We start from the raw sequence: 13,368 nt of genomic DNA, 5'->3' as shown, positions 1-13,368 counted from the left end.
GGGAACTGGAGTTAGATGGCTGCTGCAAGGACCAGGAACAGTCAGTGTTGGAGGAGCTGTCTGTGAGAAACATCAAGAAGGTACAAAACTCTGGTGACATGGAGCCCTTGCACCATAATGATAATGGAACACTCGATAGCTGAGACAACAAATGGTGACCCCGATGTGATTTGGGATGAAATTATATTGTCTTGTGGATTTGGGATGACCCGTGGATTCAGGACTAAACTATATAACTCCATGGATTCAGGGAACCAAGATTAGACCATATAACCGTGTGGATTCAGGGAACCAAGATTTGACCATATAACCCCGTGGATTTGGGGAAAAGGACTTGAATGCCAAACTGTTGGTAAAATATATCAATTACAGCTATTAGTGTTTGTTAAATATGAGTATAAAAGATTTTGAAGATAAGTACTTTGTAAACTGAGGAAAGCTGCAAAACTGAACCAACACTCAGAAATATATATATTTGTACTGTAATATGTTGTCTGAACACTTGTATAACTCTTAGTTCTAAATGAAATATATGAATATGTGATAATGTCAATTTATTTGAATATGTACTTCTGGAAATGCTGCAACTCTTTGATTAAAGGAGAAAGGGGGAATTGTAGGTTGATACAGTGTGGGTAAATGAAGGTGATATAGAATGTAATTTTACCCCCAAAAGCGTTACAGCTGGGTTAATTATTAAGGATTAGGAGCAGGCCTGATGTTAACAGGCCACAGCTGTAGCCAATAAGAGCAGTGTTATGAAAGAGTGGATTGGTGGGAACTGCAGTCAGATGGCTGCTGCAAGGACCAGGAACAGTCAGTGCTGAGAGGAGCTGCCTACAAGAAACATGGAGGAGGTTGTGAAACTCTGGTGATAAGGAATCCGTGCTCCATAATGATAGGAGAACTCTTGATATCTGACACAACCAATGGTGACCCCGATATGATTCGGGACTAAACTTTATAACCCCGTGGATACAGGGAACCAAGATTTGACCATATAACCCCGTGGATTTGGGGAAAAGGACTTGAATACCAAACTGTTGGTAAAATATATCAATTACAGCTATTAGTGTTTGTTAAATATGAGTATAAAAGATTTTGAAGATAAGTACTTTGTAAACTGAGGAAAGCTGCAAAACTGAACCAACACTCAGAAATATATATATTTGTACTGTAATATGTTGTCTGAACACTTGTATAACTCTTAGTTCTAAATGAAATATATGAATATGTGATAATGTCAATTTATTTGAATATGTACTTCTGGAAATGCTGCAACTCTTTGATTAAAGGAGAAAGGGGGAATTGTAGGTTGATACAGTGTGGGTAAATGAAGGTGATATAGAATGTAATTTTACCCCCAAAAGCGTTACAGCTGGGTTAATTATTAAGGATTAGGAGCAGGCCTGATGTTAACAGGCCACAGCTGTAGCCAATAAGAGCAGTGTTATGAAAGAGTGGATTGGTGGGAACTGCAGTCAGATGGCTGCTGCAAGGACCAGGAACAGTCAGTGCTGAGAGGAGCTGCCTACAAGAAACATGGAGGAGGTTGTGAAACTCTGGTGATAAGGAATCCGTGCTCCATAATGATAGGAGAACTCTTGATATCTGACACAACCAATGGTGACCCCGATATGATTCGGGACTAAACTTTATAACCCCGTGGATACAGGGAACCAAGATTTGACCATATAACCCCGTGGATTTGGGGAAAAGGACTTGAATACCAAACTGTTGGTAAAATATATCAATTACAGCTATTAGTGTTTGTTAAATATGAGTATAAAAGATTTTGAAGATAAGTACTTTGTAAACTGAGGAAAGCTGCAAAACTGAACCAACACTCAGAAATATATATATTTGTACTGTAATATGTTGTCTGAACACTTGTATAACTCTTAGTTCTAAATGAAATATATGAATATGTGATAATGTCAATTTATTTGAATATGTACTTCTGGAAATGCTGCAACTCTTTGATTAAAGGAGAAAGGGGGAATTGTAGGGAGATACAGTATGGGTAAATGAAGGTGATATAGAATGTAATTTTACCCCCAAAAGAGTTGCAGCTGGGTTAATTATTAAGGATTAGGAGCAGGCCTGATGTTAACAGGCCACAGCTGTAGCCAATAAGAGCAGTGTTATGAAAGAGTGGATTGGTGGATTGGTGCAGCAGTTAGATGGCTGCTGCAAGGACCAGGAACAGTCAGTGCTAGAGGAGCTGCCTACGAGAAACATGGAGGAGGTTGTGAAACTCTGGTGATAAGGAATCCTTGCTCCATAATGGTAATGGAACTCTTGATACATAAGATAGCACATAGTCTGGGAAGGGAGCATGAGAGAGGGAATGGCAGAAAAGCTGAGGGAGGAAAGGCAAGAAATCCATAATTTGTTCAGTCCAGGAAATTCAGCTTCTCCCTGGTGCTTTTAAAATCCCCTTTACTATTTCCACGCAAGGGCTGCGTTCCCTGGCCCACATGTGGGATCTCACAGGTGGAAGTATTGGAAGTTCAGTTTAAATCCAGGAATTGTAGGATCCAGGGATTGTTTTATCCAGGGGCTGTAGGATCCAGGGATTGTTTTAATCCAGGAATTGTAGGATGCAGGGATTGTTTTATCCAGGGATTGTGGGATCCAGGAGTTTTATCCAGGGATTGCAGGATTCAGGGATTGTTTTATCCAGGGGTTTGGGATCCAGAGATGGTTTTATCCAGGGATTTGGGATAAGACTCAAGGACTCAAGAATTGATTCAAAAAATAGGAGATTATGCTCCAACATTATTCTCTGAAACAAATGCAAGGGAACCCCTGCTCATGGAAAACAAATAATTTCTTTTTACAGTGGGAAATAAGATGAATATTTATCCTCCATTTTTATCCTGAGCTCTGTAGAATCCAAATAAAGACACAATTCCTGCACTGGAAAGTTTAAAATTTCCTGTAAATGGGAGAAGATGGAATTGCTGAGACCACTCAGGAGGCACATGGATTTTGCACGATTCTGTACCCCAGGATGAGGAAATTCTGGGAAAACTTGGTTGGTTTTATGCAACTCCCAAGAGTGGAGAGCTGGGGGTGAAGGTGGAAGTGCTCTTGGCTGGGAGAGCTGGGCAGGGATGGAAGCAAAAGGAAAAAGAGACTGACATGGCTGGAATTCTGCATTCAGTGCTGGATCCCACAGCAGCAGCACCTGGAGAGAGCCCAGAGGAATCCATGGAGCTGCTGCAGGGCTGGAGCCAGGCTGGGAGAGCTGGGAATGTTCCCCTGGAGCAGGGAGGGATCCAGGGAGAGCTCCCAGCACATTGCAGGGCCTGCAGGGGCTCCAGCAGAGCTGCAGAGGGACTGGGGACAAGGCCTGCAGGGACAGCACACAGGGAATGGCTCCCACTGCCAGAGGGCAGCCATGGGTGGCATCTTGGCAATGAGGAATTCCTGCCTGGGCTGGCATTGCCACAGCAGCTGGGGCTGCCCCTGATCCCTGCAGTGCCCAAGGCCAGGCTGGAGCAGCCTGGGATGGTGGCATTGGAATGGGATGGGCTTGAAGGGCCCTTCCCACCCAAACCATTCTGGGATTTGGGACACTCAGAATCCATCCCCAGGGATTTTTATGGAAGTTGGGGATGGCAAAGGGAAGGGAGACCCTTCCTGGAGTGCTGAGATTGCCAGTGAAGCCCCCAGAGCCCAAAATCCCTTCCTAGAGAGGAGTCGGGGTGGGGATGGATCCAATGCCAGGCTGGGAGAGCTGGGAATGGAGGGAATTCCCTGGAGAGGGAGCCTGGGGTGGGATTTTGGGAAGGGATTCCCAGAGCAGCTGGGGCTGCCCCTGATCCCTGCAATGGCCAAGGAAGGATTGGAGCAGCCTGGGATGGTGGGGTGTGCCCAGAGGGTGGAAGTGGAGGAGTTTGAGGTCCCTTCCCACCCAAACCGTTCCAGGATTCCAGCTGAGGACACAAACAGAGACTCAGCCCTATCATGAGGGAAAACCAGGGAACAGATCCTGGAGTTTGGAATTCTCCCTGTTGTTTTTATTGCTGTGGAGGGGTGAGTATTTGTGTGGAAAATGAAATCCTTTTTGGTGCCTGAATCCCAAACTAATCCAACCCTCCTGGGACAGACACCTCCTGTCCTGAATCCCTCAGCTCCAGAACTTTCCATCTCAAAACTTCACTTTTTTTGGAAATGCGCCCAGCAGGAATTCCAGAGGAATTCCCCAATTGCACCCCTGGAATTTTGCAGCTGGAGGAGTTTTTCCTTCCTCTCTAGGGAAGATTTTCTGGTTTTTGGCTTTAAATTCCCCCTGTTTGTGTTCTATCATATCACTTAAAAATAACCAAAATAACCTGGCAATATTTTAGGAGCTTTTGAAGGGCTGAATCTCCTCTCTTTAAATTGTCCTGTTCTTGGGATTATTTATTCCATCAAAAATTTCCTGCTTCCCCAACTCTTCTTGCTGCTCCCTCCTCAGCAGAGAGGGATTTTTCCCAGAGAATTTTTTTCCAGGAATTCCAGTTATTTTCTAAAATGTGTCTCATTTTTGGAGCTTTCTGAGCTCAGCATTCCAGAAATTATCCCTGGTTCTTTGGATGGAGAGGAGAAATTCCTGTTATCCCAAACATTTCATTTTTCCTGAGATCCAGGAGATTTATTTTCACTCCTGAGGTTTTCCCTTTGTCCAAAGCTCCAGGCTCCTTTCTCTTCATCAATTTTTATATTCCCCCAAATTTTTTATTCCTTTTATTTTCCTCTGCCAAGTTTTTTTTTTTTTTTTTTTTTTTTTTTTTTTTGAGAGATGAATTCCAATTTTTTTCTTGCTGCTCCAACTGCCTCTGTGTGTTGGAACTTGTCAAAAATAAAGCCTAAAAACTCCAGGCATATTTTGGGGGAAAAATTTGAAATAACTCAATTTTTTTTTTTTGTTTTAAACCCTCTCCCCCTTCCTCCCCCTCATTCCTCAAGGTTGTTAAATTTGACATCTCTGTAAACGAGCTGGAAAAGCTCCAAGCTGAGGTGCTTTTTCCCTTTGGAAAACCTCCCTGAATCGGATTTGTCTCTCCACGCTTTAGACAAGAGACTTTCCAGAGGTGATTGATGGGAATCTTTCCCATTAAAATTCCCTAAAAAACATGCAAAAATGAAGAATATCTATTTTTATAATTTTTAACTGTTTTATTTTTCTTTTCCTTATCCAGAAGTGAATCAGAGCCATCTATATCCAAACATGTTTGGATTTGGAATTTTGGCCTTCAGTGGGATCTGAGGGAACCATCCTTAAAATGTTTTTTCTCTGGGCTTTGTGTCTTGGTTTTTTTTTTTTTTAATTTTTCTCCAAATTTTTCTGCTTTTACCTCCCACCTTTGGGAATTCAGGCCCTTTCCAACCTCATGGAACCAAATTTTAGTTTGGAAAATTTGGAAATTCGAGGTCTTCTCAACCTCATGGAACCCAACTTTAGTTTCAATTCATTGCAGGACTTGGAGTGGTTTGGAAAATTTGGGAATTCAAGCTCTTCCCAAACTCATGGAAAAAAGTTTTAATTTGGAAAACTTGGAAATTAGAGCTCTTCCCAACCTCATGGAAGGTTTGGAAAAGTTGGGAATTTGAGCTCTTCCTGAGCTCAATTAAACTTACATTTCACAGCACTGCAGGATGTGGAGGATTTGGAAAATTTGGGAATTTGAGTTCTTCCTGACCTTATGGAACAAAATTTTAGTTTGGAAAATTTGGGAATTCAAACTCTTCCCAACCTAATAGAACTAAATTTTAGTTTGGAAAATTTGGGAATTTGAGCTTTTCCCGAGCTCGTGGAACCAAACTTCAGTTTCAGTTCACTGCAGGATGTGGAGGGTTTGGAAAACTTGGAAATTCAAGTTCTTCCTGATCTCATGGAACAAAATTTTAGTTTGGAAAATTTGGGAATTCAAGCTCTTCCCAACCTAATGGAATCAAAGTTTAGTTCAGTTCACTGCAGGACGTGGAGGGGTTTGGAAAATTTGGGAATTCAAACTTTTCCTGACCTGAGTGCCACATCCAGGAATTCCTTGGACCCTTTCCTTTTCCCTTGGAGCCAGCAGACCCTCACACCTTCATTCTAAAACACCTCCAATTAATCCAATTTTTCCATAAATTACTCAGTTTTTCCATAAATTACTCCAATTGTCCATAAATTACTCAAGATTTCCATAAATTACTGAAGTTTTAATAAATTACTCAATTTTTCCATAAATTACTCAGTTTCTTAGTAAATTACACTGTTTGTCCATAAATTACTCCAGTTGTCCGTAAATTACACAATTTTCCCATAAATTACTCAATTTTTCCATAAATTAACTTCTCCCCTTTGGCCCCCACAGTTTCCCTGCAGCTCAGCCTCCAGGGAATCCCATTTTCCTCTGGATTTTCCAGGTTTTTCCAGCCCCACAGGCACTGACAGCATTCCCAAGCAGTTCTCCCAGATTTTACAAACCCAAATCACGGAGCCATGGGATGATTTTGGTTGGAAAAGACCTCCAGGATCACCAAGTCCAACCCTGAATACCCTAAACCACGTTGCCAAGTGTCACATCCAATTTTTTATTTTTTGACACTTCCAGGGATGGAAACTCCACAATTTCACTGGAAAACCTGTCCCAGTTCCATCAGTGAAGGAATTTTTCATGAAATCCAGCCTGAAGGAATTTTTCCTAAAATCCAACCTGAACCTCCTCTGGCACAACTTGAGGCCTTTTCCAACCTCATCCCATCCTGAGATTCCTGGGAGAACAGACCCAACCCAAAACCTCCTTCCAGGGAATTTTGGGATTTTCCCTCGTGCAAGAATCGAGCGGCAACAATATAAACCAAGGATTGAGGTTGGAAACCCCAAGGAGAGGGGATAAAAAGTGGGATAAAAACCTGTGGGAATCATCACCAAATGACTTGGAGAAGATTAAAAAATAAAATTTAATTGTTAAAAAAGGCAAATATTCCCAGAAGTTCCTACAGGGTGCTGAATGGAAACACGTTCCAAGGTGCATCCAGGAAATCTGTGGATTATGGTAGGATGGAGCTTCTCCAGGTGCTTTTCCTGCTTTTCCACTCCCATTATCCCTGGAGAAACAAATCCCGACCTCCTCCCATGACTTTTCCCAACATCTGCTGCTTTTGCAGGAATATTTCCCTGGAGTGGTAACAATTCAAACCAAGGATTGAGATTGGAAACCTCAAGGAGAGGAGATAAAAAAGTGGGATAAAAACCTGTGGGTATGATCAGCACAGAACCTGGAGAAGGTTAAAAAATAAAATTTAATGGTTAAAACATTTAAATATTCCCAGAAGTTGCTGCAGGGTGGTGAATGGAAACGCATTCCAAGGTGCATCCAGGAAATCCCTGGATTGCAGAAGGATGGAGCTTCTCCAGGTGCTTCTCCTGCTCCTCCACTCCTGTTATTTTCCCCTCATCCCTAGCTCCCAACATCTTCTGCTTTTGCAGGAAAATTTCCCTGGCACAGCTGCAGCTCCCTGGCAGCACCAGAGGCAGCAGGGTTCACTCCCAGCTCCTCGGTTTTCCCTGGAATCTGCAGGATTTTCGGTGCATCCCGGAGGGCTCAGCTCCTTTGCTATCTGAGGGTGAAACATCTCGAAAATGCTGAATTTTGGATGCTCCCCTTGTGTCTCCCCTGGAGCAGGTGAGTGAAAAATGGGGAAAATCTCTGGAAAAACAGGGGGGAAAACACTGTTGTAGTCCCTGCCCTCCAAAGTGAGGACAGGAGATGAGGTTGGGATTCTGGAATTGTGCAAAAAAAAAATACTGCAAAGGGGGGAAAATGAGATTTATCCTTTTCTTGTTACTGGGTTTTTACTTCTCATGAATTTCCAGGCTGGTAAATCCGACTTGGAGCAAAAAATATCTGGAAAGGGACAAAAAATTAAAAAGAGATCTGGGAGGTTCCTTAAATATTCCTTGGGACACTTAGACTCAGGAGGATTATGCAAATTTAGGGATAATTTTCTTCCTTCCTTGCATTAAATCAAATCCTGCTTTTTAATATTTGCAGGGAGGATAAAATCTGAAGTGGAAGTTTAAATTCTCACCCACAGGAGTGGCTCTGGTTATTTTTAGGGATGACTGGCTGGTTTTGCCATTGGATAAATCAGAATTCCAGGCTGGCAGCAGCTGGGGTCCTGTGCCGTGGCTGGGGTGGGTGGCCCTCACCATGAGGGGACAGTTTTGTGTCCCCCACTTTTTTACTTCTCCACTTATTTTTATTCCAAAAAACGAGCTCAGCCTGATGTTGTTCCATGGCAGAAATTGGGATTTTATCCTTCTGTTTTCCACCTCATTCCTTGTGGAACAGCCACAAATTTCATCCCATGGAAAAGCAAAATCCAAACCCCAGGAAGGGCAGGTGACAGCGGCCACCCTTGCTTTGTTCAGGAAATGCCAACAAGAATGCCTAAAAAAATATTTATTTTATTTTATTCCCATTATTCTTTTCCCTTTCCAAGTCTTTTAGTCCTGGCATATTAATATTATTTAAAAATTATGAATATCCTAACAGGAATTCCTGGCAATTCCAGAGCAGCTGGGGCTGCCCCTGATCCCTGCAGTGCCCAAGGCCAGGCTGGAGCAGCCTGGGATGGTGGCATTGGAATGGGATGGGCTTGAAGGGCCCTTCCCACCCAAACCATTCTGGGATTTGGGACACTCAGAATCCATCCCCAGGGATTTTTATGGAAGCTGGGGATGGAGAAGGGAAGGGAGACCCTTCCTGGAGTGCTGAGATTGCCAGTGAAGCCCCCAGAGCCCAAAATCCCTTCCTAGAGAGGAGTCGGGGTGGGGATGGATCCAATGCCAGGCTGGGAGAGCTGGGAATGGAGGGAATTCCCTGGAGAGGGAGCCTGGGGTGGGATTTTGGGAAGGGATTCCCAGAGCAGCTGGGGCTGCCCCTGATCCCTGCCATGGCCAAGGTTGGACACTGGGGCTGGAGCAGCCTGGGATGGTGGGAGGGTTGGAACTGGGTGGGCTTTGAGGTCCCTTCCAACTCATTCTGGGATTCTGGAATTCTACACCACCTTTGTTGGGTTTTCCATGGAGCAAAGCGCCAAGTCCAGCAAGGAGAACAACTGGGAACACAATTCAGGACTGGAGCAAAAGTCACTCCAGTGATTTGGGGGCCAAATTTATCAAACAAGAGCCCTTATCTCGAAGTGGGGCTGATAAGAACCATCCCACGAGCTGGAAATCCTCAAAGCTCCACAGGGCTGTGAGACCTCATGGAGCATCTTCACTCCAGCTGCTCTTGGTCCCATCTCCCATCCCAAAATGTCATTTTTGGGTCCTCCCTCAGGGCCTCAGGAAGAACAGTGGGACAGAAACTGGGCTGGGGGCACTCCTGGTGTTTTTCCAGAGGTGCTTTGGGATCAGAAAATGCTGCTGGATCTTTCCAGGCTTTTATCTTATGGATGAGGAGTGGCTGCCAGGACTTTTTGCTCAACATGAAGCCAGAATTCCAGCAGATGGGAACCCTTCCCTCTCCAAAGGGGTTGGCATTCCGGGAAGGGCTGAGTGCTCCTCTTTGTTTGCCTTGCCTTGCTCCCATTGATTGCTCCCAAATATTCCTGATGTCTCCAGGAGCTGAGGAGCCTGGCTTGGAAACCTCCCAGCACGGTTTATTTTTGTGCTTTCCATTTGGCCTGAGTTTGGTGTTCCCCCTTCTTGGGTTTTATTTTTTTGACAGTTAAAGAATTCATTTTGTTCTTCACCCCTGCCCTGGGCCTTTGGTGGAGCCTGTTTGGCCGCAGGTTTTGGGAATAAAATAATGGAATTGTTCAGCTCCAGGTGTCCCATCACACCTGTCCAGAGCCCAGCATGAAAATTCCACATGGCCCGAGCCCACATCCATGGGGAAAAGTCACCAATCCCAACATTGATGGGCAGGGACACCTCCCACCGTCCCAGGCTGCTCCAGCCCCAGTGTCCAACCTTGGCCATTGCAGGGATCAGGGGCAGCCCCAGCTGCTCTGGGAATCCCTTCCCAAAATCCCACCCCAGGCTCCCTCTCCAGGGAATTCCCTCCATTCCCAGCTCTCCCAGCCTGGCATTGGATCCATCCCCACCCCGACTCCTCTCTAGGAAGGGATTTTGGGCTCTGGGGGCTTCACTGGCAATCTCAGCACTCCAGGAAGGGTCTCCCTTCCCTTTGCCATCCCCAACTTCCATAAAAACCCCTGGGGATGGATTCTGAGTGTCCCAAATCCCAGAATGGTTTGGGTGGGAAGGGCCCTTCAAGCCCATCCCATTCCAATGCCACCATCCCAGGCTGCTCCAGCCTGGCCTTGGGCACTGCAGGGATCAGGGGCAGCCCCAGCTGCTGTGGCAATGCCAGCCCAGGCAGGAATTCCTCATTGCCAAGATGCCACCCATGGCTGCCCTCTGGCAGTGGGAGCCATTCCCTGTGTGCTGTCCCTGCAGGCCTTGTCCCCAGTCCCTCTGCAGCTCTGCTGGAGCCCCTGCAGGCCCTGCAATGTGCTGGGAGCTCTCCCTGGATCCCTCCCTGCTCCAGGGGAACATTCCCAGCTCTCCCAGCCTGGCTCCAGCCCTGCAGCAGCTCCATGGATTCCTCTGGATTTGCTCCAGGGTGTCCCCAAGTGCCGCATCTCCACCTCTTCCCAACCCCTGCAGGGTTAAACCCCTCTGGGCCTGGGTTAAACCCACAACTCCTCATCCTGCAGCGTTTTTGGGAGCCCAAATCCTGTCAGGAATTGTGCTGGAGCTGCACAAAGAGCCCCTGATTGCCCCACTCCGGGGTCTGGGAGTGGATCCAGCTGCTGAATGCGGCTCCGATTGCAATCAGGCCCATTCAGCTCCCTAACGAGGCATTCAGGGCTCTGGGAGCTCTGCAGGCTTTAATTAGGCTCAGTTGTTAGCCCTGAGTTTATGGAGTGCTCCTCTGAAGCCTGGGATCAGCACCAGTCCCTAAAACTGGGGTCATCCTGGAGAGCTTGGAGGCAAAAATTATCTGAAAGGGAGGGAAAAATTGTGGATATTTCTGGGCAGGAATCGGTTAATTCCTGGGATTTTCTGCTGGAGTGAGGGAGCATCGGCTCAAGTGATTTCCCTGCAGGGAAGAGCAAAATTCCACCTCTCCCAACCTCCAAAGCCGCGGATGTTTGAACACCTGGGAGCTGATGGATGATTTAAATCCCTTTTAGCAGCTCTTTGAGGCTCTCGTTTATTAACGGGGCCCTGCAGATCCTGTGGCCTCACCTGGAGCCAGGTGGGGCTGGGATTCCCTGGCATTTTTCTCCATTTTCTCAAGCCGATGTGTTCCTGCTCACCCTGGAGGCTCCAGGTTCTCCCTTTTCCTCTGTCCTTGACCTTTTTGGCCCGTTTAGCTCCTGGCCAGGGGATTTTGGGGATGGATGGGACCCACCAGGGTGAGATGTGCTCCTCATGATGAATTCCATCAGCCCTGCAATCCCCAGCACCCCGGGCACGGAAATCCTCCCTGCAGGTCCCTGCTCCAGACAGGAAAACCGATGGGATCTTGGGATGTGGGGGCTCTAATTCTTCTGATTCTCTGTTTTATTTTTCCTGAGCTGAAGTCTCCTCTGTTTGTGTGGTGGCAGCTCCAGGGGTGGCTGGGTTGGGGTTTTCCCAATGGCTGGAAGCTGCCTTGGGATGCAGCTCTGGATTTGGCTGCAGGAGGTGAGGAGAGAATTCAGATTTATTCCTGGGATCGTGTTTGGAGCTGGGGTTCAGAATTCAGATTTATTCCCTTGATCGTGTTTGGAGCTGGGGTTCAGAATTCAGATTTATTCCTGGGATCCTGTTTGGTCCCAGGAAAGTGAGAATTCCGATGAATTCCTGTGATCCTGTTTGGAGCTGAGGGGAGAATTCCAATTTATTCCCTTGATCCTGTTTGGAGTTGAGAACTCAGATTTGTTCCTGAGGTCCTGTTTGGTCCCAGGACTGTGAGAATTCAGATTTACTCCCTTGATCCCGTTTGGAGCCAGGGCTGAGAATTCAGATTTATTCCCTTAATCCTATTTGGACCTGAGGGGAAAACTCAGATTTATTCCTGGGATCCTGTTTGGTCCCAGGACAGTGAGAATTCCAGTTTATTCCTGGGATCCTGTTTGGAGCTGGGGCTGAGAATTCAGATTTATTCCCTTGATCCTGTTTGGAGCTGTGGTTCAGAATTCAGATTTATTCATGGGATCCTGTTTGAAATTGGGGTTGAGAATTCAGATTTATTCCTGGGATCTTGTTTGGAGCTGAGGGAAAATTTCAGATTTATTCCCTTGATCCTGCTTGGAGCTGTGGTTCAGAATTCAGATTTCTTCCTGGGATCCTATTTGGTCCCAGGAGGGTGAGAATTCCAATTAATTCCTGGGATCCTGCTTGGAGTTGTGGTTCAGAATTCAGATTAATTCCTGTGATCCTGTTTGGAGCTGCTCTCCCTCCCCGGAATTCCCACGGATGTGTCCCACTCCTTCCCTGCCCACCTGACCCGGAGCTTTGGGGTCGCTGCCCTGTCCCCACCCCACAGAGCCAGGTGTGGTGCTCGGGCCCTTTTTGGGGTCATTTCCCAACATTTGATCCTTCACTCCCCTCCCTGCCTCCAGTTCTCCATGCAGGACACAATTCTACGGAAATGTGGGGAGAGAAGATAAATCAGGATTTCATTTCTGCTGCCCCCTCTCCCGCCCCCAGTAATGTCAGACTCCATAAATCACATTTTCCCCCCCCAATCCTGCTGTTTTCCCCCTCTCCAGGTGCTGATACCTGGAGTTTTCATCTCCCCTGGGAACAAATTCCCCCCTTTCCCTGCGCCGGCCCCTTCCCTCGCAAACATCCCAGTTATTTTATCATCGTTTTATGCCCACGAGGTAAAAATATTTTAATTTTTTTTTTCCCTTCCCCTTTCCCCTCCTTTTCTCCCCGCTTTTCCATTCCCGCATTCCTGCCGGGAGCGTGCGGGGTGGCATCCCCTGCCTGCCCCGTTCTCCCCGTCCGTCCATCCATCCGTCTGTCCGTCCGTCCAGGGGAGGAAGGGCAGCTGGAAGGGGGGGCCCGCCTGGAGCAGCCCCTCCTCCCGCCTCAGAATTCCTGATTTTCTGCTTTTCCCCAGCCCCGGGAAGTTTTCTCCGCCTCGGATTTCCCGGCGCGGGGACCCCCGGGACGCTCCTGGGAACGGGGGAGAAGCCGGGTGAGCGGCGCGGTCCGTCCGTCTGTCTGTGTCTGTTTGTCCGTCCAGGGTTTTGGGTTTATTTTTGGGGGGGGGGTTTTTGTTTGTTTTTTTGGTTTTTTTTTTTGCCACTCTTTGGTCTCAGGTTGCAGTTAAAGAACCGCGGAAGGGAAAGGGGCTGGGGGAGGAGGAAGAG

The sequence above is a fragment of the Ammospiza nelsoni genome, chromosome 5 (genome assembly GCF_027579445.1).
Source record: "Ammospiza nelsoni isolate bAmmNel1 chromosome 5, bAmmNel1.pri, whole genome shotgun sequence".
NCBI classification, from domain to species: domain Eukaryota; kingdom Metazoa; phylum Chordata; class Aves; order Passeriformes; family Passerellidae; genus Ammospiza; species Ammospiza nelsoni.
The sequence above is the reverse complement of the archived record's forward strand: the minus strand, read 5'-3'. Positions refer to the sequence as shown.